We start from the raw sequence: 27,065 nt of genomic DNA on the forward strand, positions 1-27,065 counted from the left end.
ACCCATGTGGTTTGGCTGAAGGGAAGAAAGTGTATGAACCCCATGTCAGCATAATGTTGGTGTCAGAATTTCACAGATATCTGGGTCCTAAAGGATTGACTGGACTGGACGTCAGACCGAGAATCTCATAAATGGAGTAACAGAAAGCAGCCAAAACAGGAAACATGCTTTAGTTTGTCTGAGTCAGAGGTAATGAGAAACTTAAAGAAGCTAACACAAGAAGTTTCAAGTCTGTGAATAGGTAAGTCAAACCTTTAATAATTTGTAATAATGGCAAAGATCTTTTTTTTTAATCTATGATGTTAAGTTACTGCTGTCACCTTTGGTTTAGATGCTTCTGTCATATGTCTCCTGTAATATTGTCTTTAAAATGAATTTTAATAAGGACTTGTAAAGATAATTCATTTTTTTAAATTAAAGTTTATTGGGGTGACAGTGGTTAATAAAGTTACATTGGGTTTCAGGTGTACGATTCTGTAATACATTATATATCACATTGTGTGTTCACCACCCAGAGTCAGTTCTCCTTCCATCACCATATACTGGATCCCATTTACTCTCACCTACCCCCCCACCCCCTCTTACCCTCTGGTAACCACTAAACTATTGTCTATGTCTGAGTTTTTGTTTTTTTATTTGTTTGTCTTGTTCCTTTGATGTTTTCAGTTTTTTGAGCTACATTGCCATTAAAGGTCATTTTGGATCTTTTCATTTTACACATGAGGAAACTGAGGCTCAGAGGAAAAGATTTATTCACAATTGATCAAGGTTTGGGATGGGAACAAGCCCCTGACTTCTAATTCAGTTTCCATCCTAGACTATCTATAAATCAGGTTCAAAGTTTGACCTCTTCTGTTGGATTTTATCTGTTCTGGATTTCCTTTTCCTTTTCCTTTCCTTTGCTTTGCTTTCCTTTGCTTTCCTTTCTTTCCTTCTTTATTAAATGTATTGGGGTGACATTGGTTAGTAAAATTATTTAAGTGTACATTTCTATAATATATCATCTATGTATCACATTGTGTGTTTACCACCCAGAATCAGCTCTCTTTCCATCACCATATATTTGACCCCCTTTACCCTCATCTACCACCTCTCCTCTCCCTTACCTTCTGGTAACCACTAAACTATTGTCTGTGTCTATGAGTGTTTGTTCTTCATACTGTTCTGGATTTTCAAGTCAGATGTATGTGAGTTTGAATTCTGGGTCCTGTACTTCTTATCTGTGTGAATTTAAATAAACTACTTATAATTTCTGAGCCTCAGTTTTCTCATCTGAGAAATGGGGGTTAGAGGCTAGTGAGATAGAAAAGACCATATATGTGAAGTCTGCAGCCCAGGGCCTTCCTCAGACTGGGGGGTGAGTAGTGAGAGCCGATGTCATCGCCTGAATTCACAGGTTGGGTTTTGCTCTAAAGAAGTAGCCTGATACACCCCGAACTACATTTTGGATTCCATGACCAATAAGTGGGAACTCTGAGTGAATTTCAGCAGAATTTCTAATTTGACGGTTTTGACATAAAATAGACACTCAGGTCCCCCTTGTCTCTTGAATGGCAGAAAAGATAGTAATTGTTTTTCAAACACAAGTGCATGCTTCTTCCCCATCGTAGATAATCAGTCAAAGAGTGATAATATTTATTGAACTTCACCATCAGTAAGAGAGGAAGATACATCTTTAAAACCATCACAAAATCAAAACCATAATGAGATATTACTTCACACCTGTTAGGATGGCTCTTATTAAAAACAAACAAACCCAAAAAGGTAAAGTGTTGATAAGAATGTGGTGTGGATATGAAGGCTATAGGGACCCTCATGTACTGTTGGTGGGAATGTAAACTGGTACAGCCATTGTGAAAAATAGTATGGTGGTCCCTTAAAAAATTAAAAATAGCACTACCGTAGGATCCGACAGTCCCGCTTCTGGGTATGTAACCAAAGGAATGGAATTCAGGATCTCATAGAGTTATCTGCACTCCCCCAGGTCTTCATCTCTCAGACTTGTCCACACGGAGCCTCCAGAAATTGTCAATTCCAGTTCAGATCCTCTACCAGGCACTGGTTCCCATGGAGGTTTCCACTCTGGTCAGTTACGCTTCTTGAATTCCCATGTCCAGGTCTCCAGTTTTGAGGGCAGCCCCTTGCCCTGTGACCTCACTTTGACTCAACTAAGAAGAGTTGTTGGTTTTTCATCTTGTTTCTTTTTTTATTTGTTGTTAAGGTGGTGTGACACCTTCTAACCTTCTTACATGCCAGGCCAGACCCATTCGTTTTTTTAAACTCAGAATTTCACTATGTTTTAAAATGACAGGTACATCCTTCTAGAAATACAGGACTATCACATATAGTAGTGCATGTCCAATAATAGCTTTAAATGACTGCACTTTAGAGCTCATTCCCCAACTTGACTAATTTTCGTAGTTATCCAATAAAGAAGTTAATTAATCGTGTTTTTAGAGCTAAGTTGCTATATACATCTATGCAGAGTAGATAATTTAAGATGGTTAATTCCTAAAGACGATGACTAAAGATCCAGGAGGGAAAATGTATTTGGAAAATAAAGGGTTTGTAGATATTTCTTAAGTCAACAGAGACAGAGGCTGAATATTCTACCTAAAAACACCAAACCAAATCCAAATTGTTCTTACTTTACAACCTAAATTTGTCTGAGTTAAAGTTCAAATTCTATCTCAACCAGAAACTCTTCCTATGATTTTTTGGTAAAGTTTTGATCATGTATCACACCTCATTGCCAATGCTGAATGCACACAACGTTACATTTTAATTCCCTCTATTGCAGGTGAGCTTTGCCAAAGGGATTTAAAGGAAGTGACTGGAATAGCATTTACAGCCCCAGAGGATAATACACCAAGCCAAGTAAGTGAGGTGCGTGGATCTGTTCATTTGTTTTTGATAAATTTACCGTTACTAGTCTCCAGAATGATGGAATCTGTAATTTCTCCAGAGTTCCTCAGACAGTTCTACCTTTTATCCTGATATATTTTCATCCTGACACTGCAGACATCTTGGTAATGTTGTGCTGATAAGAAACACAGCTTAGATAGTGCATCTTTCTTAAACCTCTAACGGTGATTCTTTAGGTGAATCTGCAAAAGATTTCTGGAGTTACAAACGCTGAGATTTGTGACTCTCTTTCAGTCGATGAGACTCTCGTACCTGACGCAAATACTTGAAACTTTTCTCTTAAATGCAGCCCGTCAGTAAGAAGACAGACTAGACATCAGGTATTACCTCTGCCTTGCTAGAGGCAGGTGTCTTCAGCTACTGGGAGATTTACTGACGTGTTCTAAGTTTTCACTGCAGAAGTTACCAGCCCACGCGTGTGCCAAAGCTAAATAAACCCTTTTTATATTACTCTCAAAGTCTTTTGGTAGGACCGTAGCCTTGAATTTTAAATCAGCAGTTACAGTTTCTTTTGCAATTAGGGAAAATTTTTAAAGGAGCTTCACCATATCCCTCCACCAAATGTTGTCGGACTTAAAAACAATGATTACTTAGGCCTCAAAGATGCAAAGACAACTTTATTTTGGAGTTTTGTTTCTTTTTTTCAGTGGGCTTTCTAGAAGTTTATTTCTTCTCCAGAGGCAGATCTTTTGCTGTTAGATATCACATTTGTAGGGGGAACTTTGAAACTGTATCTGTGGACCTTTCCCTCTTACCATGAGCCCTCTGACCTCTGCTGAATTTTTCCTTGTTGGGAATTCCTGAAAAAAACAAAAAAACAAAAATGGGAATGATTGACTCTGAAAAAAATCTAGATGATCCAATTTAATCATTTTAACCATGGCTGCAATAGCAAATGTTGCTTAAAATATATCAGCCTAGATTCTAAAGAAACTTCAGTCATTTAATTAAAAAACAAATTCTTAGAAGGTATTGAATCCCCATGAACAGCCATTGATTTACGTTTCATTCTATTTTTCTGTCTGAGTCCCAAGGTCAACTTCACATGTCCGCAAAGAAACTTAATTTTGAACAGGGTTGATAAATAATAAAGGTCATTTTTAACAGGCTAGGAAATGTAGGTTCTCTCATAGCTGTGCAGTCATGCCCAAGTAGCAAGCTGCATTTCTGTGTGAGGAAGAGTCATTGAGGAATTGAGGGCAGGCTACAAAATGCAATGAAAGTCATTTTGCTTTTTGCAAATAGGAAATGTGACACCTTTCCTTCATGGCGTAGTAGAAAGAGTAAATAAGATCAGGTGGAGGAAGTAATTCAAATCTCATGGTGCCTACCTACTTCCCGATAAAGGATTGTTGCAAAATAACGCAGGCCAATGTTTCCTTCGGGACAAGGCATTCTTTCACACGCAGGACAACCAAAGGTCATTTATTCATTCCTATTTATATTTATTTAAAAAAATAATATGAAATGCTTACTGTCTCTCAGTTACCATGAAGGATGAGCGAGACAGTGGCAAGTGGGTGGTGGGTGCCAGTGTGATGGAGACAAGGCCTTGAGAAGTTCCCAGTATGATGGAAAAGAGACAGCCGTGCATATCAGCTTTTCACATGTGTGAAAATCCAGCCTTGAACAGTATGCTATGGAAGGGCACATTTTGCCTGAGAAGAAGGGAGGGTTTATTGAGGAGGTATGGGCCTCTGGGAGGTCAATGGTACAGGATATCTATATGTTCTAGAATTGAAACTTTCACAGTTCGACAAACCGATCCAATTTCATACCATAGATATGTTCTATCTTCTATGAATGGCCCTTTAGTTGAGTCAGGAGTAGGGTGGAGCAGCTGAGACTCGGAAATGTAGAAACAGGGAATAGTTGGCGATGTGGGGCTAATGACCTCTAATCTTCCAGGGTCTCCTGAGTTCTGGTCTCTGGTGGTCTAGGTACATGCGAGGGTGTAAGGGGGAGTAAGAAGCACTCAAAGCTTGCCCTTCGCACGTGGGCTCAGTGCAACAAACTTTCATTTGCATTCACAACTTCCTCTTCTTATAAATATTTCTTGTGAGATTTAAGGTGTGGACATTCCCACCCCACTGGCCACTGCTGTGTGGTGTGTGTGTGTGTGTGTGTGTGTGTGTGTGTGTGTGTGTGTTATAATTCTATCTAGACCTCAGTCAGGAGTTCGGGAGTTTAGAAGGGAGTACTGAGCAGGGGGAGGAGAAAGACAAGATGGAAAAATTAGTTTGAAAAGGAAAAGGGGAAAGGACAGTTGTTCTAGCAAAGAGCTGGTTTCTTGGTCCTCATCCCGTCCTCCGTCCCCATGTTTGTATTCCCCCCCGTGATTCCTGAAACCCATCTTCCTGCAGTGCCGTGGGTCAAAGTACTGTACAGAAGGGGAGAACAAGATGGAAAGGTATCTGGAATGAACCTAGATTACACCTACTGAATGGTGGTAGCTGGGAACAAAATTCTGCCTTTGATTTTCTGGGATTCCACTGTGAGGACTCGAATAATAAATAATAGATTGTATAGACAGAATTTGCAAAGACAATGATTTTTTCTAATTGACTCTTTTGCACTTGAATGGATTAATATAATGAGAGTTCTTTGTATTTTAAAAACAACCTTGATATATGGATTTCAAAATATTGTAACTGACAGCTAATGATAAAAATACTATCGTATCTTACTAGACTCAGGTAATTACTTTGACTTGCAATGTAATTGATAAGTGTGTTCCTTGCTTTTAAGGTAATAAGTTACTTTTTTTTTTTTTTTTACTGTTAGGATACTGAGGTTGCTAAGTCTTTAAGGTTTTTCATAAAGGCAACATTTGTTTGTTTGTTTGTTTGTTTGTTTTTAATTTAATGGTTAGGAACCATGCCCCATGACCATGCAAATCAGGTTCTCTATGGCAGTCTGCCTATGTGCCTTCATATGCTTTCAAATAAAGGCAATTCATTAAAAGGATAATCAAATTTTGTTTATTCAAAAATAAACCCACAAATCAGAAACATACTCTGCAGGACCATATATCCTGATTTCCCCACCCACACACAATTTGGTCATTTTCCCCATGATTACAATACCATAAAGGGGCATACCTTGGAGAATAATGTTAAAGGAAACATTCTAGTGAGATTTAAAATGTGGCATGGATATTGTCTGAACGGAAGTGAGTTTCTGGGGGAGTCACCCAAAAGGATTGTTAAACATTAAAATCTTGTAAAGGAATGAATGAAGCTGGGTAACATCTTCTGCAGATTTTGAAGTGAGGATGGTCGCATCCTTGCCAGCTTCATAATTCTTTGTCTCTACTGAGGTCTTGTCAAGTTTTTGAATTTCAACTTGTTCATAATATCCAAGGACAATCCCATTAGGGTCACCTCATAGAACCGGAGTGTGACTTTCTCTTTCCACAATCCCATTGTGGCTTGGGTGTTCAGAACATCCAAGAATTTCCAGGTCGGTATCAGTTTCCAGGGTTCAGAGTTATCTCAGGAAATGAAGGAAACGTCCCCTCTGACCTCCAGTAAGTGCGCCTGGTTCAAAAGAGCTTGGTGTTTTCTCACGGCGACCTTGAAAATCACTTCTGGGACAATGTGAGCCCTATTCGAACAATCAGAGGACAAGAAATATTTGTAACAAAATGGTGAGAATTCAAAGAAGAAAAGTGACAAAACACAGCATATCGGCCACTCCTGGTTAAGATGAGACCTGAACAGAAGTTTGGCATATACTGCTTCCTATCTACGTTCAAGATAATTGCGACATCCAGGACGATTAACACCCAGCCAACAGCTGGGCTCTGCCAATGTGCATTTTCCTCCTTGTGGAATTACCTAGAAGAAATCTCAGAGGACATTTCTCATCTAGATTAAAACTGACAAGTTCACTTCAAGTCTGCCCCGAGTACCCTACGCAGAAGCCTATGAACCAGAGAAAGGCCAGTGATGACAAGAATCTGGGACCCTTACTAGCCGTGTGACATTGCAGTCAACTTCTTCAAGGTTCACATTTTTATTTGGAAAGTGGGAGTGAGCATTGTTGTGTTGACTCATAAGGTTATAAGGATTACATAAGATAACACACTTAAAGCACTTAACTCACTGCCTGACCTTTACCAAATGCTAAATAGGACATAGTAACTATTATTAATAGCTCAAGATGGTTGTTTCCTTGTGGATCCCTCCTGCCCACCCTCCCTCCCTTCACCCCCCCCCACCCCACTTCTCTTTTAACTATATGGCAGTAATGTATTTGTATTTATTTCGGGGGGAAATAAGGACACACAGAACAAACCTAGTTTCTATTCCTTTGTCACAATGCAAGCTTTTCCTCAGGAAATAACCTAGAATAGGAGCAATTCCAATGTATTCTGAGAGGGTTCATTATGTATGAATGGTTATCCAACTAAGGTAAAGACCGAAAGAATCAGAAGATGTGTTATTGTTTTCCTTGGTTTACTAGGCTTAGTAGTAAAGTCTCATTGTTAGAATTCATATTATTAGCATAGAATTAGTATAGTTGTTAGAACTGGATCTGAAGAAGAGGACTCTGCTCCCTAGACAGTGGGTACCCTGCCGTACCAATCAGAGATGCAAATGGCACTTTCTGTGACTCTATAGTTTAGCGTCTCTATTCTAGTCATCTTTGATGCCCCCAGAGGCTGGCTCGAAGCAAAGAGGTGCTAATGTATTCTGCATACAGAACAGGAGCTGCTTTTGGAAGTTGGATGGATGACAATATTACATGTTTTAAACCCCCTGTAACACATAGTTGACACCTTTGTGGTTTGGGGAATTTCTGTCTGTTTTTGTCACTGTTACCTTGCTGCATGTGGCACTTGTTCAAACAGTTCTCAGGTTTCCCTGAGCTTATGATTTTCTGTCTAGTTGTTTTGGAATAACTTCCCTTTGGAACAATTTCTGCTCACCAACCCAACAAAATTCAGGAACAAAAATTACCCAGGTCCACATGCCATAATGGATATGTTTCTATGACAGAATCCTGCTTCATTTTTAAAGGAAGACGCATTTTTCCATAGCTCCAAAAACTACTGCCACCATCCCATTCCAACTTGGGACAAACTAAGGGAACAGGCTTTATGTATAGATTATATATTCTACTTAAAACCATTTGTATTCAAACCCAAAACATTTCTAACTCAATCAAGATACCATTTTGTTTGTTGCAGAGAAACGTTCGATGCCTGAATTACAACGTAGAGATTTGTAGCTCCATTTTCAGAGATGGGACTGGTTAGCGTATTACAGGCCATCAATATTACATATTATACAGTCACCTTTAAGGTGAAAAAAATTGGCTTATTTTGTTTATTAATAAATCCATTAAATTAAAAATCATGATAATTGGGTTGTATGTTGAAAACAAAGGAAAAGAGAAGCTTAATCTCATGGAATAATAAATTACAGGCATGTAACAAACTTATCCAAGAATTATGGAGTTTCTAGGCTGGAAATAGAATCTTAGGTTTGACTTTAGTCATCTTAATTTTACAGATGAAAACTTGAGACCAAAGGAAGTTCAATGACATCTCAAGATCCCAGATCAGTAAGTGGCAAAGTTAAGATACAAATTAGAGCTCTCAATGTTAAGATCAGTGTTTTTCAAAATATGTAATCAAATTGTATCTTCTCATCAACATTATATAATTTAATTTAATAAGTACCTGCATTTTCCCACACCAAGTTACTTCCTACCATTTCATACGGATATCCTCTAAAACACAGAGGTGTAAATTGGTTGATGAGATTTAATGAATGATCCAGAATTTACATTTTATTTTATTTTGTTTCAGAAGTCATCCCCCCAATAATTGTATTTTTATATTCTACATACACTATATATATATATATATATATATATATATATATATATACTAGTAGAAGCTGTTTTGTTCCTTCCTAATTTGATAGGAATGGTGGCCTTATTATTAGGTTGGTGAAAAAGTTATTGCAGTTTTTGCAATTACTTTTAACCTTTAAACCGCTATTCCTTTTGCACCGACCTAATAATTATATCATGATCCATGGAGATTGGTGCTGTCATAGCACAAGCTATGTTTGCATATTCGGATGACTCAGCAGTTTGACTTTACCAAATCAATTCATTAATACTTGTTTTACTGATCTACTTAGAGTGCCAGCTATGTGCCAGGCACCCAGCCTCTCTGTTCCCCAGTCATGCTGGGATTTTCCTGTCATAGGCCCGCATGGAAGGACAGAAACTAATGATGGACGGAGCTTGCATTGAGGACTTAACCAGGCTTTGAGACTCATTTATTCAGAAGGGAGGCACCGATTCAAAATGTGGTAACCGCAATGAATAGAAAATTCACACACTATCTGGATAAGTGTTAAAAGTACCAGGAGACCAGCCAGTAGGTGGAGCATTAGTTGATTTCAGATAGTGGCAACAAGAAAATCATTCAAAATCACAGTATCCAAGGCAGAGCCCAGAAAAGCTTGCATGTGAGAGGTATCAGTGCCTGAAGCTGAATGTGAGTGGAGAAATTAGCAGTTCCCAACACACATGTCTAAATAAACAAACAAACAAATCTACTGATGTAGAAATGATGAGAACTAGTGATATGTACCTTTAACAGTTGTATGTTGTTTCTTTTTCCTGGGAGTTTCAACCGGCTCTTCCCACCACTGGGCTCTTCTCATTTCTTGCCTTCTCTCCCCTAAGGATCTGTACAGCATGTCACCTGTCACACTCTTAGAGCTGATCAGACAGGAGTATTTTCGACTGATTACTGTTCTCTGCTCTCCTCCAGTTACTGATACCTGAGCTGGGCCAAATGAGGGGACGTGAGACAATGCTGACAAGTCGAATACACCACACGACTCAGTTTCTGCCTCTGGAATCCCTATGGTTCATTCATCTGTAAGTCTCTCTCTCTCTCCTTTTTTTTTTTTTTTTAACAAATCACCTTAGGCACTATTGTAGGCAGGCCATGATGCCACACTCTAATAGCTTGGTTATGTTGGTAATTACAATCATATGAGAGAAGTCTGCCATGTAGAATCTGACAACAGTAACCCAATAAGGGTAGGGTATGGTAATTTGAGTTCCCACTTTAAAAAGGATCTGATTTTTTAATGTTTCCCTTCTCTGCTTAAAACTTCAGAAATCTAGTGAACAATCCTGGGAGAGTTGTGACAGTTACACAACATTCAAACTTCAGGCTTTGATAATCTCTGGTTTCTAGGGGGAAAAAAAAATAGAAAAGTAACTCACCAGCCATCTATAGTTTATAGAATTATATTGTGTTACTCTGAGAAAGCAAAATGTATTGGTTCTATAAAGGACATGGAAACATTTGTCTTCAAAGAAATATAAGTAAGAGGGCTTTATACCATCAATGAAATCATGTTCCCCATATGAAATACATGCTGACTTCCCTTTAACTTGAGAAAGCAAATATTATTCTCACATGGTACCTCTGTTTGGTGATGCAAGCAGATTTCCCCAGGAAGGGGCTGGAATTGATTGACTGATACATATTTACTTATTTATATTTAAGAAAATTAAGAAACACATTTTCATAATTGTGAAAAGTCTTAAAAGTTCTCAAAATGTTCTACCTTCTTTTTTAAAAAAAATGGCCAAGAAATCCTGTTTAGCAAGTTGATTAGCATTGAGAATCTGTTTCCTCTGTGTTGTTTTGTTTTTTAATTGTGTTCCTAGGCCTGGATCTTTCTCCTGTTCCTCATCTATCATGCTGTCCAGATCAATACATGCCTTCTGTTGCTGGATGGCACAGCTTCTTGTTGCTGTCGTATTTTTAGGCTTTGGGATACAATATCAAGAGATTGAGACTTTTAGTGAATCTTCCAAAACTCAGCTTTCTTTTATTTCCTTAAATCTACATTCATTTGATTCTATAGAGGTGGTGGGATTTTTCCCCCCTTGTTTTAATCTTGGCTCTGTTTCTGGTTTGACATAAAAGAGGTTTTCTTAAGTGGCTATAAAACTAATGCATGTTATTAACACAAAACATTCTCAGGGGCACAGGAAGTTTTGAAAATGACCTTTGGTACTGCTTGTCTTAGCCAATTCCTCAGGAATCAATTTAATCATAGAAGGGATGTTTACAAGAAAATCTGCAACGTGTGTGCATGTTTTATAGGTTGTTTTCTTGGATTAGCATTAAAAACACAATGAGAGAGAGGCCAAGCGTAGTGTGTGTGTTCCTGTTACTTCATATTTACATTGGAGCCTTGTAAAATCCTTTCCAAAGAGTGAGTAAGATTCCTAGACAGAGAAGATTCTGAACTCTGCACATTATTGAAAAACCATATGAGATATTTTGAAAAGCATTTGCTCTGGATATTTGACGTAAGTGGACAAGGGCCATAGATATGGGGGCCAAAACACAGTAACAACAAAATCCAACTTTAAATGAAACAAGAAGATAACATTTCAAGGGTAAGAAATTACTGGATAAGTTTTCAGAATGTGACAGAAGTTGATATACTATAGAATACTGTGATTAAGATCTGGAACCAACAGAATTAACTAAAAACTGAGCTAGACTAGACTTATCGGGGTGTTCACTTTGTAAGATATATATATATATATATATATATATATATATATATATATATATATAATTGCTGTATTGTACACTGGAAACTAATATGACATTTTATGTCAATTATTGAAAAATACATTTAAAAACAATTTTAAAAATTAAAACAAGAAATAACAGCCCAGCTAGGATAAAATACAGAAGAGGAGCTGGAGGGATAACAATCTAATCATTAGGGCACTCCATCCTGTCAGAAGAAACTCTTGAACAATTTCTTTGACTTTACCGTATTTACTGTCTCCTAGGAGGAGGAGATAAATGGTATTATTGTGGACAGGTGGAAAATATACAGGTAGAATAATTTAACAGAACACTGAACAGCTACTTGGAAATTTCTAAAGGGTTAAAAAAAAGTTTAACTCCCCATTTGACTGTTTTGGTAATAAATAAGTATAACCTGGGAATATAGTCCATTTGACTATTATACTTGTTTTCAAAATGCAAAGTAGTTCCAGTGCACTTGACATAGGAAGGAACAATTTGAACATACCCTGTGTTTGCTTGAGCATGACACATGCTTGAGTAAGCATCATGTTTGCCCGTCTGTGAGTTTGTCCCTAAGAAACACCAGGTGAATGAGAAAAACTGCACGTAACCCAACTGAGCTGCATAGGGATACATGAAACACGCATGCACACCCCTCAAGCCTCTACCAGTATCTCAGCTCACTGCATGTGTTAGGAGTTCATCCACCTACACCGGGTGTGGCAATCTTCCATCAGATTTCAGATAAACCTTCTACCACGTTCCAGTAACTCACAAGCTGCAAACCTTTCTTCTGATTCCCGCTTCCACAAGGAAACCTCAGGGCTTTCCCAAGGCCGAGTGCCATGTTTGTTGTAGCATTTATATTCCTTAACACTGACCATACGCCACCCTTTTCATCAGCTTCCTATCTTTTTAAAAATATATATATATATTTCTGATGAAATTTGTGAGTGTTATGTTCCTAGCCCTATTTTTCCTGTAAGTCCTTTTTTCTTTCTTTTTTTTTTTTTTACATAACCATGCATATCATGGTGATTTTTAAGAGCCCATATGTCATGTTATAGCACAACTGTTATAACACAGAGGAGACCTCATGGGTGACAGAATGTAAAGCACTAAACACTTAAATATGCCAGGACTCTGAGCCCTGGAATTGTCTGGAATTGGGGTCCATTTATTACTCTCACTACATTAGCAAGAAAATCTATCTAAACACGTGACTTTGTCTTCATTTCCAAGTCTTCCTCTGGTCATTTCATTCCTACTGCCCCCATGGCTTAGTTTACCTGGGATGAACCTAACCAGCTGGCAGTGCCTCATACTCCGAGATGGGTTTTCCAAAGACCAAATGGACCATTTTTCTTGCCTTTTGAAAGAGAGCCACACAGGAAGGAAAACAAGAAATTCAACTTTTAAGCTGGGCTATTCATGGCCTTTGCTAAATCCTGGCAAAGAATCATGGTTTTTCATTACGATTCATCTCACTGATTTCCTAATGGAATGAACTGGTCTTTTTATTAAGACCATAGGAAAGCGAAGTTGGGTTACCCAAGTCATTAAGTGTTGTTATCTGATGAGCGAAAAATGAATTACTCTTCAATAATGCATTTGAGGACCCCTGTGTTTTCTTTCACTGGGTTCTAGCTTGTGAAAATTGGTTCAAGGGAAAGGAGAAGGTCAGTCTTGCATTTCTGTCCTGCTAGAACAATGTATGCCTTTATGCTCTGTGGGCAAGTGACATACAATAGATGAGCTCAGTAATAGGAAATGTAGTGCTAACAGTGCTATTTCCCATCTTCAGGAGAGCCCAGCCATTTGATCGACTCAAGAACATCCTGTACTTACAACCAACAGGAGAGTTATTTCATTAGCTTCTTAGCTTTTCAATTAAAGCAGACACACGCATACACACACTGGCAGTTCTTTCTTTTACCGTCTCCCACTCCATAGAGCTATCAGTTTTTACAAGAAGGGAGAAAGGTTCATTTACACCCCATTCTAAATTCACTATTAGGAATATAACGATCTCTAACAGTGAACCAATTACAATACTTTGTGAATAAACAATATAATTATATTTTTGCTTTAATTTGAGCTAAATTTACTGTTAAAAAACCCCTCTGTGATTTGTAAATTCTCAAAATGAATACACTATTCATTTATTTGGGCTAATATTAAATACAGTCTTTGAAGGTATTATTTTGTCTTATGAAGGTACTACTTTATCTTATTACAGTTTAGTATGAGTCTTTTGGGTCAGAATTCCAATGTGGGGAGGCGTATTTCCCCCACCAAAAGGAGCAATTCTCCAGATACCAGCTGGGACTCCTCCCATTCAACTCAGGTCTGACATTATCTCCCTGGAGATAGCATCAGGTTTCACAGGTGAAGTGTTCAGTGCTACAAGACTTCAGGTGTCAGTCATAAGCCCGGGTCGTTACTGTGCTTCTAACAGACTGGCTACACCACGAGGGTTCTGATGACCCCCCTGCAGCTCAGAATGCCAATCAGAAGTCCAAGTTGTTACCTGTACTTCTAACTGACTAGCTATAAATCAGACGTTCCCATGACCTTCTCTTTGGGTTCAATTAATTTGCTAGAGCAGCTCACAGACCTGAGAGAAACATTTTACTTATTAGATCACTGGTTTGTTATAAAAGGGTATAACTCAGGAACAGCCAGATGGATGAGACGCATAAGGCAAGGTGTGGGGAAAGGCACACCACTCTCCGCACGGTGTTCACCAACCAGGAAGCTCTCTGTACCCTTCCCTTTGTAGTTTTTTATAGAGGTTTTATTACATAGTCATGATTGATTAAATGATTGGCCTTTAGGGATTGATTCCACCTCCAGCCTTTCTCTCCTTCTCTGAGATTGGGGGGTGGGTGGGACTGAAAATTCTATCCTAATCACAAGGTTGGTTCCCCTGGCAACCAGCCCCCATCCTTAGGTTACCTAAGAACTTTCCGAAAGTCACCTCCTGAACATAACAAAAGACGCCTTTATTGTTCTTATTGTAGGAAATTACAAGGGTTTTAGGAGCTCTGTGTCAGTAACCAAGGAGAAGACCAAATATATATTTCTTATTATATATCACAGTATTACACATAGACTGAACTTTTTGTATATTCAATTCATTATATTATTAATTTTTAAAGAAGGAAAACTCATAGTGGGCTAGGATTGTGATGAGATAGTATATATATAATCCATTAGCTATAATGTTCAAACGTCTTTATTAGAAATAAACACTCTTATCATCCATGTATTTTATTTACAAAGTATTAAATATTCAGATATTTGGTAATGTGTGTGAGACAGAAAGAGAGAGAAAGAGAAAGAGGGAATGAGAGAGAAGGGGGGGAATGAGAAGAAAAGAGAGTACACAAGTATATTAGTACTTAGCAATGTGTTTTTGAAATACATAGATCAGGATAACAGAAATCATTAATGCAAAATAAGCTTTCTAGAATAATCGTATGCAGAGATTTGTCTACCCAATTGTGCTAAAATTTGGCTCTTTCATTATTTCTCTTATGTATAAATCAAAGCAAATAGTTGAAATGTGAAATATGTTGCTTTCTAAGCTGAATTGTGATTTACGAAGTATTGAAAGAACTGGGCATTATTAATATAGTCAGTCAATTTATTGTAGGAAAAAATTTTCAAGATGTATTTTATCTTTTATTTATGCACTATACAAATATACAACCAAATGCAAAATTTCCGAGCCTGTGAAATCTCACTGTAACTACTTCCATTTCAGCCTTAAGTAGATCTATATTTTATATACTACAGTAATATAAACCTATAGAGGTGCCAATGGGAACAAGAGATGTACAGAAATGTATAGAAATCTTCCATTTTTATAGACTAATAATTGCTGGGAGCATTTACATGTGAGCAATAGGAAATCACTTTTAAGCTTATCAGACTATATAAGTGCGATTATAATTTTTGGGTGTCCACTAGAGTGGGTCTACACAAATCCATCCCAAACAGTTATGCTAAAACTTCAAATGACTTAAAAAATAACAAGCGGAATTGATTGGTCCTTTTGCTTTGATATAAACACATAATCTTCTGTTGATTCATGATTCATTCAATCATTAAACATGTGTTTATTGAGCACTTATTATGGGCCAGGTGCTGCGTTAGGCATCGAGTAAGCAATATAAAGAAAAAAAAGACATTATCCCTGTTCCTATTCATGTAGCTTCATTTCATTCTAATATGGACAAATGGAATAATAAAATTATATACCTAGAAGAGATAATAGAACCATCGAACTCTTTGATTTTGCATAGTTGAAAACTAAGACCCAAAGAAATAAAGTCTTTTGGCAACGGTCATACCTCTAGTTAACTGTCAGTCCAAAAGTAGAATCCAATTCCTGACTTTTTCTCTAGTTGTGTTGTCCCTACAATACACTGCTTATACTTAGTTGATGCCTTCGAAGAATATTCTTCTCATTAAGTGAAGAATCTTCAGAAAAATTCCTCCCACATCCTCAGGTAACAACTCAGAATTATCTTTGACTCCTTATTTCTCCCCTAATCAGCTGCTCAGTAACATAAGGCATGTGATTCCCTTTGCAACTGCATTCTCTGTCCACCCAATAAACTCAAGTCTCATTACTGACTTACTCCTTCTAAGTTATTCCTCCCTTTTTCTACCCCCCGCCCTACCCACCACACACACACACACCCTGGTCTGTCTTTTTCTGCTCAAACTCTCCCATGTACGGGCCAGATTCCCATTTCTGAACCTGGGCTTCAGTGGCCCACCGCTGCCTACCCAGTCGAGTGCAGTATCCTCAGCTGCTGATGCACTTCTGCCAGGATCTGGCCACAAGCACCTTTTTCTGTCTTTGCTTCATTACAGGTGCCCCAAAACACAGCCGACCTACACGCTGGTGGGCTTGGAACATAGTGAAATACACAGAGCCCTTTAGTATTTAAACAGAAAAGAAAGGAAGAAATGAGGGAGGGAGGGAGGGAGGGAGGGGAGGAGAGTGGAAAGAAGGGAGGGAGAGAGGGAGGGAAGAGGGAGGGAGGGAAAAAAGGAAAGGAAGAAAAGAGAAGGAAGGAAGGAAGGAGAGGAAGGAAGACAGTCTGTTAAGCAAAAGATGGTTGAATAGAGACTTATTTTAAGAGTCAAAGTCGTAGTTATTACAAGATGAGGCTTTTGATTTGTGGTTTGAGGGGCTAGCTGTGTGAACTTTATCTTTACACAGGAAAAACCCCGTTTGCATAAGCAAAGGCATCACATTACAGTTAGATTTCCTTTGGAGATTGAGAAGTTCTCAAGTTCTCCCTCCTCCTCCAAACATAAACATCAGTCAGGTTTGTCCTCGGCACAGGACAAGTTCAAGAACACGTGACTCTGCTAGACAAAACAAGAAGATACACAGACTCCCTGGAAATGTCTAGATTTTGAAAAGTACCTGATGTGGAAAAAAATTAGAAGAGACATAGGAATGGAAAATTCCTTTGCTGGCTTCCTGTTCTCCTTCCTGCTAAGGTGGGATTAGTTACCAGCTGTCAAAAGAAATACCACTTTTAATTCTTATTTTGGGGGGAAAGAAAGCATTAGGAAAAAAAATGTCTTGGAAGGGAGGGCGGCAACAAGAACCTTCCTTTTTACAATTAATTCCTGCAGTTTGAAAGAATCTGAGAGGGGCAGAAGGAGGGTAGGGGGCGATCATGCCTCCATCTGAAAACTGAAGAAGAGCTGAGGAAATGATGCAGGTAAATGAATCTCCCTCCCATATTTCCTAGTGAAGTCATCAGTGTGGTGAGGGACATAGTTAGAGATCTGGGGCTTGAGCTCTTCAGGTAAAGACAGACGAATAAAAAACAAAAGAGTCTTTGAAATGAGGGCCTTCTTTGAAATCTAGCCAGCCACCTTTGTTGCTATTCCCATTCTCCTGAACGCATGCATTCTTGAGGAGGGTGACAGCTTTTCAGTTTACAAGCCTTGTGACAGAGGAATGGGGTTTCCCGAATGTCTGGGCACATGTTTAAGTGTCCCGTCCCATCTGTGGCACACCTGATGGTTCATGAAACTCTCCCAAGGCCGGGTTTCAGTTCACCGCACAGCACAGTGTGAACCTTATCAGTCAATGGGGATGTGATGGGGAGCACTGGGGAGCCAACACACCCTCTTCAAGAGGTCTGCTGGACTCGCCCATCCGGATGTTGGGAATTCCATGGTTAGCAAATGCATTCTTTTGCATTAAGACAACAGCTCCTTGACAGAGGTTAAAAAGCAAGATTCAAAATTGCAAACATAATTGCATCTTGATTTTATCTTAATACAGTAGGGAAAAAAGACTGGAAATAACTTTGCCAAAGGAAATTGAGGCTTATCATTGATTTTTATTGCCTTCTTTCTACTCTTATTCATATTCTCTGCAATAAACATATACAATCTTTACATCCAAGAGAGATTTTTAAAGTATTTTTCCCATGTTTTTTCCACCGTCGGGGAGGATAATGCAGCTCTTAATTTGTTAGCATGGTTCAGTGAATGTTTCAGGCCCTTTCAAATCATACAATCAGTTTTATAATTTTGACTTAACTCCTTTGCTGAAATATCATGCACCAGCTTATAAGAGCCTGGACTGGATTGCTCCTTGAGGAAGCAAATTCAAGTTAACTCTTTTTTTTTTTCTTTTTTCCTTTGCCTCTTATCATGTATGTTCTAGAGGGCTTGGAAAATGCTAAAAAACACAGATTCCTTCAAGTGGAAATGAGACACAGTGAAGGAAATTTTGGAGAGCTGGGGTGATGAAGAGAAACAAAGCAGGCGTCATCTACTAGTTACGATGTTAGGTGGTGTCTCTGGGCAGCAAGGGGGTTTGGGGGGCACCAGGAGAGGCGGGAAGCGGCCATGGAATAAGAGGAAGCTCGTTAAGACAGTGAACAGAAGAAAAGGCTCAAGGAGAGGAAAATAACAAAAAATGACGTTTCGCTCTCCAAACATGGTATGCTTGCTTCATTAAGAAAAGCATGAATTTCTTAGCATCCACTGTATTCGTTTTCTGCTAGACACTTTATGGGATTCAAAGATGGATAAGATTCTGTCACTCCTTACCCAGTAGGATTTAAAATTTGAAAGAAATGGTGCATGCAACAGGGAACCATAAGATAGAGATCAAAAGAGAGTGACTAAAAAATTTGTTCTTTTAAAAAAATATTTAAAAAATTACTATAAATTGATGTGTATAGTAGGCAAGGAAGGAATTAGTGAAAGGAACCTTGAAGGAAAGATAGGATTTTTAAAAAAAAAAAAGACTAAGTTTTTAGAGCAGTTTTAGATTTACAGTAAATTTGAGGGGAGGTACAGAGATTTTCCATGTACCCCCTGCCCCCAGACATGCATAGCCCCCTCCCCCCCCATTACCAACATCATTCACCACAATGGTACATTTTTTACCCAGGATGAACCTACATGGGGACACATCACAATCACCCAAAACCCATAGTTTCCATTAGGCATCACTCTTGATGTGCATTCAGTGGGTTTGGACAAATGTATAACAACACATATGCATCATTTTAATATGATACAGACTAATTCCACTGCCCAAAAAAATCCTCGGAGCTCTGCTCCCTCATCTCCATCTGCCCTCTGCCAACCCCTGATCTTCTTCTGGTCGCCATAGTTTTATGTTTTCCAGAATGTCATATAGTAACATATATTTTTGCATGTCTTTTCATGGCTGGCTAGCTCATTTCTTTTTTTAGCACTGAATGATAGTCCATTGTCTGGATGGACCACAGTTTATTCACCTACTGAAGGGTGTCTCCCGTTTGGGCAATTATGGATAAAGCTGCTGTAAATACCCGTGTGCAGGTTTTTGTGTGGACATACGTTCAAAACTTTTTGGGTAAAGACCAAAGAGCACAATGGCTGGATCATCTGTAGAAAGATAGGATTTCATGTTATAGAAATTCAGTTGACTTAAAGTTAATTACGTGTTAATCATTAATCCAAAGACAGGAACACCATCTTTGGAGAACAGTGAATTGTGTGGTTTCGCCAGCTTAGGGACTGGAAAGCATTTTTCTGTAAAGGGTCAGATACTGAATATTTTAGGCTCTGAGGGCCTCGTGGTGGTCCCTGTTCAAGACCCTGAAGGTCACTGTTACCAGTTGAAAGCTGTCATCAACAATATGTAAATGAATGAAGAAGCATGGCTGTGTCCCAGTAAAAACTAATAGACTGAAATGTGAATTTCATATTATTTTCACATCACAAAATATTCTTCTTTAAATTTTTCTTCATCATTTAAAAATGTAACAACTTCTTAGCTCAGGGTCTTACAAACACAGGAACCAAGCTGAACAAACAAAAACAGTCTGCAGATAGCAGAGCTGGAGTAGTCATGCCTCAGTTCTATGTCATCGGCAGTCCCTTTGTGTAGCCCGACTTCTTTTTAAACCATTACTAAAATCGCTGTACAGCAATAAAGGACAGATTGTTGAAAAAGAGAATGAGGTTTCACTTCCAGGTTCTACATTCAATCAATGAATTCTTGCATCATCTTGTCATTGGACAAATCCTCAAACCAACATTCCCCTTCAATGTGCCTCAGTTTCTCCCTGTGTATGGGAGGGGGAGGTAATTACAGTTCAACGCAGTTGAACTTCACTACAGTTCATTTTCACTTAAGGTAGACTTAGGAGGCATAGACGTTCAACAGAAAAGCCAACCCAGATAATCATTTTTATTTGGCTTTAAAAAGTGTTTTTCTACTTACATGTGAGTATGGGTGTGTCTGATGTTCTGGGAATTTACTTCAAACAAAGGAATGAAGCCACGCTGAGATGGTCTGACTCAGTTGGAGTTGGGAAACCATCCAGTTTCCCCATGTTGCCTCCTGTCCTGCCCTTCTCTGTGGTCCTTTTTTTTTTTTTTTTTATGCTGTACGGTTAAGATGCCTCATCCTCTCAGATCAACCCAAATATTCATCTAAACAAAGCCACCATCCCTGAGCAGAGCAGAGGGAGTTATGTGTGTTTTGTTCTTTTTAAAAAGTCCTTTCAGACAGAACACTAATAAAGGGAGCTCAGCTTTCTAACAAGCCAGTAACTAAGCCGAATAATTGATAATACTCACTGAATGAGCAAGGCAGGCTTATCCATAGATAAACCGTAATGAATGTCGCCTCGATTAGTATGGAAATGCAGACTTTTCTCGAGTCTTCACATTTCTTTGCAAAAAGTTAACCCCTAGGTCCACTGCTTCCCAGACATTTATGGGTGATGGAAAAGATAGGTCCCTTGGAGAGTTCAAACTCTCGTACTTGTTACTGTGTAACAGGTTGCAAATCATGTGCTCCCATCAGAATGTTAAAACCTGAATGATAGCTAACAGGTTTGGAACACTAAGTATCTCCCCGAGGTAGGTGTTTTTGTGTTGTTATTATCCCCATTTTACAGATGAGGAAACTGGCATGCAGACAGGTTCAGCAGCTCCTAATGTCACAAAGCTAACAACACCAGCGTTGAAATCCAACCTAGCTTCCTCAAGTGTTCATGCTTTTAAAAATGAAAACAAAAACCAAACAACAACTAGCATCAGAACCTAGAAATGGCGCCTTCAATTTGGAAGGTTAACCAAACTGGATGGCGCCCCCTGCGATCAATCCTCTCTGGAATAAAGAAAAAGACTGATTCCTTGCCAGCACAGGCCTCCTTTTGAGCTCTCCTGCATACAGGCCCACCAGGGTCTGAATTGCTTGGGGTCGTCGCTTAGTTTCTCGTGGCTGCCTTTCACATTTTCTGGACTTTTCTCTTGGCACTACCATGTTAAAGCCACCTCTTCACTTATCCTTCAATGTTCTGACTTCCGGTCAGCCAGCTTGCCCACAGGACCACATCAGCCATTCATCGCACCCCTTAGGATTGTTGCTGGTGTGGAGTGACCTCTGTACGCAGACTGTACGTTCTGGTTCAGGCCCACAGCCGTATTTATTTATCCTCTCTGTCTTTAGCTCTGATTTCTTGGGGCTGGTGGAGGGAGGGCCCTCCAGCCTTAATCGCCGTGTTCTATTTATCAGGGTGTATTCAACTGTGGATGCCAGGTCTCTGGATCTGGGCTGTAGTCAGTAAATAATCATTACAGGCTTGTTGCATAAAGGTATGAATGGATGCTTAGCTATTTCTCTTGTCTTGTCTCAGTTTTCATTGGCATGCACTCTCAACCCTCACCCGCTAAGACGTAGACAAAGAGTTCTGGTAAAAAGTGTTTCTTTGAATTGCTCAGACAAAGCCTGAAAACAGGCAGGAGGATTTCCATAGGTCAGCTCCCAACAACCCTGTTTGTAAATATTTGAGTCACTTACGGGCATTGTGTTGAGCATATTTCTGGCCCAGGAAATCTTCCTCCTTTGTATCCGTGACCGAGTGAAAACTTAGGCAGGGTGTGCTTGAATGACCTTCACTCTGTACCTTATCCAGAGGCAGAGGCGGTGAGGTTACCTTCGTCTCAGCTGACTGGCTGTCGCCTGCTTTACCAGATGCCAAGGGCTACCTATGTAGATTCCCAGGGTGGAATTGTAGGAACAACCAATGTCAATGGTTAACCCAGGTTCTTGGTGTCTGGAGCTTTTCTTTCCTTTATTATTAACCAAAGAACTTTTTTTTACCATTGCTCAGCTGTGAGCACTGAGTTCATTGATCTTCTATGGGGAGAGTGAATCAGGTAAGTTTTGCTCTGTTTTTATTATTATACAAGGACATTCAGCCTATGATTTGCTCATGCTGGGTTCTGTTTAGCGAGCAGCCACGCTTGTATCCAGCCATGTAAATAACAATGTTGAATTAAATGCAATAAAGATAATTTAATTTCCTATCCAAGTACTTTAAGTAGGAGTCAGTGCGTCACATTCCTTGAGTTCTATTGAAGATTTGGTCAAAAGTAGTTTCAAATTTGGTCTTTGCAGAATTTATTAAACAGCTCTTACTTGCTAGTATATATGTAGATATCTAAAAGTGACGTCATCATATTCCATATTCAATACCAGATGGAGTATTCTGTAATTTCTTTCAAAAGCAAATTATTGCATCCTGTGTATATGTACACTTTTATGAACATACAGCTTCAAGCATTGAAATATGCATTTATGTTTACATAAAACATGCATTTTCTAGACTGATTTTAACATATATTAGAAGTAAATAATTTTCTCCTGTTGATTCACCTTAATCTCTTTTAAGCTTTTTTTCTTACTCAGTAAAATCTTAGAATTTTTGTCTTTGAGTATGTATTCAGAAAAATGTAGATCTGTCAAACCTTTCTGTCAGGCTACCATGAATTTTGTAACATATGTAATTGAATTGTTTCCCTTGTCGGTGGGTGTATGTGGTAAACAAGAGCTTTTCTATAAACCAGATTTTTGAGCATATGTAGTCTTTATACTCTTAGAGTCATATGAGCTGAAAGGTATTTAGGAAAACTGAACTGGGTTATTTCTGCTGAATATTACCCTTACAGCTACAAGAGCCAGACTCTTAAGAAGAAAGAATGTATTCATGTATGTGTGCCACTTTACTTTGGGAAATGTGAGGCAGCCACTTTCTCTGTCAGATTTTAACCAATAAAGTGACATGAAGCGTCTGAACCATTTAAGCAGTTCTGAAATTAAGCCAAAAAGAAGTTCAAGAGTGAAGAGAGTCCAGGGTTGAATTCAATTCAAATCAGCAGAAAGAGAAAAAGAGAGAGAGAGAAAGAGACAGACAGTGAAAGAACTAAAGTAACTGACAGATGTAATTGCTGCTTAAGTTTACTTTTAGAATGTGAGAATTGTGGTAAATCCAAGACATGAGTCTCATACAAAACAAGACCCTGACAACATTTGGAACTGGAAGAAATACTGGAGTGGGAGGGACATCAATATGCTATTTTAATGCATTTTGCTAAATGAGTATTTTTGGACTTGCAAGAGAATAAGAGTTTTCAAGAACATAGAAAAAAAATATGTTTCTTCCATTTTACATGTTAGTGATGAGTCCCAGTTAAGATAGACTTGGATATAAATTAGTTGAAAATTAGGAATTGTCAAAAAAAAAGTATAGTTCTCTGGAAAATGATAGCTGTATAAAGGATATTTAGAGTGAGTATTTGGTATCACAATAATAACCCATATATTTAGTTGAACGTCGTCTTTTTTGAATTTGTAAAACCCATCATTTGAACAAACTGTTCAGCTTTTGTCCCATATGAATTTATCCTCAAGTATTCAATGTTACTTCCTTGTTCTGGGAAAACTGGCCTCAAACCTAGCTTTAGAAATAGGTGGATGGACACTTTCATTATCCCAGGCATCACATAGACTATACCTATTTCTCTGGTAAGGTAGAAAAATAAGCATTTTAGTGTTTATTGTGTTCTGGGTGCTTCAATACTATATCACTGGGTCATCTCATTTGAAAGGAGCTTTTATGTTCATTTTACAGATGAAGCTTAGAGTTTCCACTTTCTGGCTGTTTAATCTTAGGAAAGTCATGTAACTCCTTTGACTCAAATATTCAAACTCAGTCTTGTCTAAATTCGAAAATGGAGTTTGGTCAAAGAGAAAGTGGTTTCTTACAATTGAGACAAAGGATAAGTTATTGTTAAAAGACTCCCACAGGCCAGCCTCCTAATGGCGTTGTCTCCTCTTGTATGAACTTTGCTTTCTGTACCACATATTTTATTTATTTTCTTGTATAGTTTTATGTAGGTTTTTTTGTTTGTCTATTGTTTTTTGTTTGTTTGTTTTTGTATCTGAGTAGTAGCAACGTGCTGGGAACTATGGGAAGCCATGAGATAAATGTGGTGTACTTTTTAGAGGCATTAATTCAACTCAACAATTTTGATGAAGAGTAAGAGGAATGAAATAATTTAACTGATAAGCAGTTTAAATAATTATTTTTATAATGCAGGTATGCTGATATACCAGATTTCAAAACCAACATATATTGTAAAGGAAAATCATAGACTAGAATAGGTTGAGCTTGGACCCCGTCCTTTGTGTTATATACTTGATCCCCAAGGGTTTTGCGTTAGGAATACGTGTAATGGGCTCATTTCTCTTCTGTTTTCTCAGGTTGTTTTGTTGTTGTTTTTGATGGAAAATTTGCAGAAGCGCTATTAAGGATGATTTTCGTGAGACTAAATTCTTGGGTTAGGTTACTTACTTGATTACTTAGTTGGCCCTGCCCCAGAAAATATCTACTCACTCACAAACACGGCCAGTCTTTTCACAACTCCATACTCTTCTCATTACACGTGAGACTGTTCCAAGCCATGGTAATTCGGGACATTCTGTGTCTAGTTTGGGAAAATAATTCCAAAGTAACTTCACAAAACAAGGCACCTGGCATAGTGGCTGGACCACAGGAATTGTTTGGTAGATCTCTGGATCAAGGTTCTCCTGGACAGAAGCCAGCACACTGAGTCTGCCAAACGAGATCTTCACAGCTCTCACCACTAGCACTTACCTGAAAGTCACGCTCAACCATCCGTGATGAGCTGTTATTAACTGACCTTTTAGTGTTCTCAGAATGTACTGAGTTCTATTCATAGATGGCACAATAACATCCCTCCCTGGACTTGCAACTAAAATTTGAGAAGGTGCCAGAGTATTAGAGACTGTGAACTATACACCAGGATTGTCACATCAAGAGCCTGCTCCTTTTGCATGTTTAGCTTGCCTTTTGTTTAGGTCAGAATTGAGCCAACTTGTGGTGGTTAGAGAACACTCAAGGAGAAAGTCGCGTGGCTAACTTGAGCAAATTATCTAAGACTTAATGCGATAGACATTGTTAAATTTAGGCTTTGTGGGAATAGAAGGTTTCATTTCCTTATGACTAAAATTTAAGTTAACTGTATTAGATAACAATATTGAGCTGAAGGTAAGATTACACCATTTTCATCAGGAGTTTCAAAGCTCGAGAAACATTCAGAGAAATAAAACTGAACAAAGCAAAATCACAAATGAGCAGACCCAAACAAAACCAAACAGAAGCAAAATGTGCTGTGCTTTTTACCCACAGGAATTTAGTACAACAGAAATCAGGACATTGTCACCTTCTTCCTGTTCTTTGCTGGTGGAAAGAGTGGACACCTTTTCTCCAGGTGTGCATGACGTGTGTGATCTGTTGGGACAGCTTGTACGACAGAAGCACAGCAGTACCGAGAGAGCAGAGCCAGGAGATGAGAAGTCCATCTTGTGCCCTGTAGACACTAGCTGTTTCCAGTCACCATGGATTTTGTGCGTGGAACACAAGTGACTGTATTAGTTACGCACAAAGCAATACCATGGTAATCACTATACCATTATTACCTTACCGTGGACCTGGTTATTTTAGGCATCAGAATAACAGCATTCAGTAACCCCATAGCCATCCAGTAGACAGAATAGTGTCATCTTTTACACTTTGGTTCCATGGATTGAACAAATGGCAGCTCCTTTCTTCTAAGTAGGTGTGTACTGCTCATTGCATTGGGCACTAGGTATATAAGAGAAATACATCCATTCCACAGCATTGGGAAAGTCAAGGCCTGGCAAAGGAGGACACGAGCAGAGAAGCCACTGAGCCTGGGGGATTGAAGGGAGGCTGACAGTGCATGTGATATTTGTGTTTTAGCTTGAAGAAAGAAGAGCTATCTGCCAGATTTATAAAGAACCTGATGTATTTAGGGAAATGTGCACAGTTCCGTGTGGTTCGTGTGTAGGGTTCTTGGTGTGAGGATGGAGGCAGAGGAGTAATAAGTGGAATAAAGAAGTGGGTATGACCTAGGTCATAGCTTACATGGAAGGATGCTTACGATGTTCACCCTTCTCCACCAAATCACTCAGGTCTATAGTTCTAAAACTGAGCTGGTTCCCCATAACCCGGGACTGATTCTGAGAAAGGAGGAGGACTTAAAGGGAAATGTGGAGAGCACGGAAGAGATAGAAGAAGCAAACTAGTGATGCTTTTCTACTTTATAGAGGACATTTTGGTTCCAATGCAAAGTGGGTTTTCCAGTAAGTGAAACTATCTTTAACACAGAGAACTTGATCATTACGTATCAGGACTCTGTTTTCTTCTGAAGTGGTCCATTCCCTGTGTTTTATTGTCCTAAACTGTGTTGGTGTTAACTTGGTTCCACTCTATTTATGGAGTAGGTGCTCAGAATATTATTCACACCTGAATGGAGTGCTTAAGACGGTTTTAGGAATTCACCTACAAAGGCTCAGTTTATCACAAAAGAATGGCTAAATAGACTAAAAGAAGCATCATGGTGCAGTGGAAAGAACATTGCACACTCAGCGTCAGAAGTCTTCAGTCTTACTATCATTATGCATTTATTATTATTTGACAGTAAGTAATTCTCCATAGTCAGTTTCCTCGTCTATAAAATAAATATGAATTTCCCTGGTGGTTCTGCTCCTCTAATCCAGCTCTGATGACTGCGCCTATTAAATATTTATTTTCCTAAGAGTACGATGAGATTTGACCTTATGTAATGGGTCGCACAGTCTTTGTGAAGCTGG

At 38.7% G+C, this 27,065-nt stretch overlaps 1 protein-coding gene and 1 long non-coding RNA gene across 4 annotated transcripts in view; one reads left to right on the forward strand and one right to left on the reverse strand.

The window, feature by feature from the left end:
- Positions 1–5,883: 5,883 nt before the first annotated feature.
- On the reverse strand, positions 5,884–22,006 carry LOC141568828 (uncharacterized). 3 transcript variants are annotated; one of them, XR_012492042.1, is made up of 3 exons: positions 21,885–21,971; positions 9,542–9,734; positions 5,884–6,531 (listed from the first exon to the last, which is right to left on the reverse strand). It is a non-coding gene; the product is annotated as an uncharacterized LOC141568828 (long non-coding RNA). The 3 variants fall into 3 exon arrangements; XR_012492041.1 differs by having other exon boundaries at positions 9,542–9,739; positions 21,885–21,953; XR_012492040.1 differs by lacking the exon at positions 9,542–9,734 and having other exon boundaries at positions 21,885–22,006.
- Positions 22,007–22,103: 97 nt separating this feature from the next.
- KCNJ16 (potassium inwardly rectifying channel subfamily J member 16) overlaps positions 22,104–27,065 on the forward strand; it is a 42,379-nt gene continuing 37,417 nt past the window's right edge. Inside the window, exon 1 of the mRNA XM_019740470.2 lies at positions 22,104–22,243. The gene's annotated coding sequence lies outside the window, so the exon portion shown is untranslated. The remainder of the gene's footprint in view (positions 22,244–27,065) is intronic.

The sequence above is a fragment of the Rhinolophus sinicus genome, linkage group LG15, assembly GCF_036562045.2.
Source record: "Rhinolophus sinicus isolate RSC01 linkage group LG15, ASM3656204v1, whole genome shotgun sequence".
In the NCBI taxonomy this organism is placed as follows: Eukaryota; Metazoa; Chordata; class Mammalia; order Chiroptera; family Rhinolophidae; genus Rhinolophus; species Rhinolophus sinicus.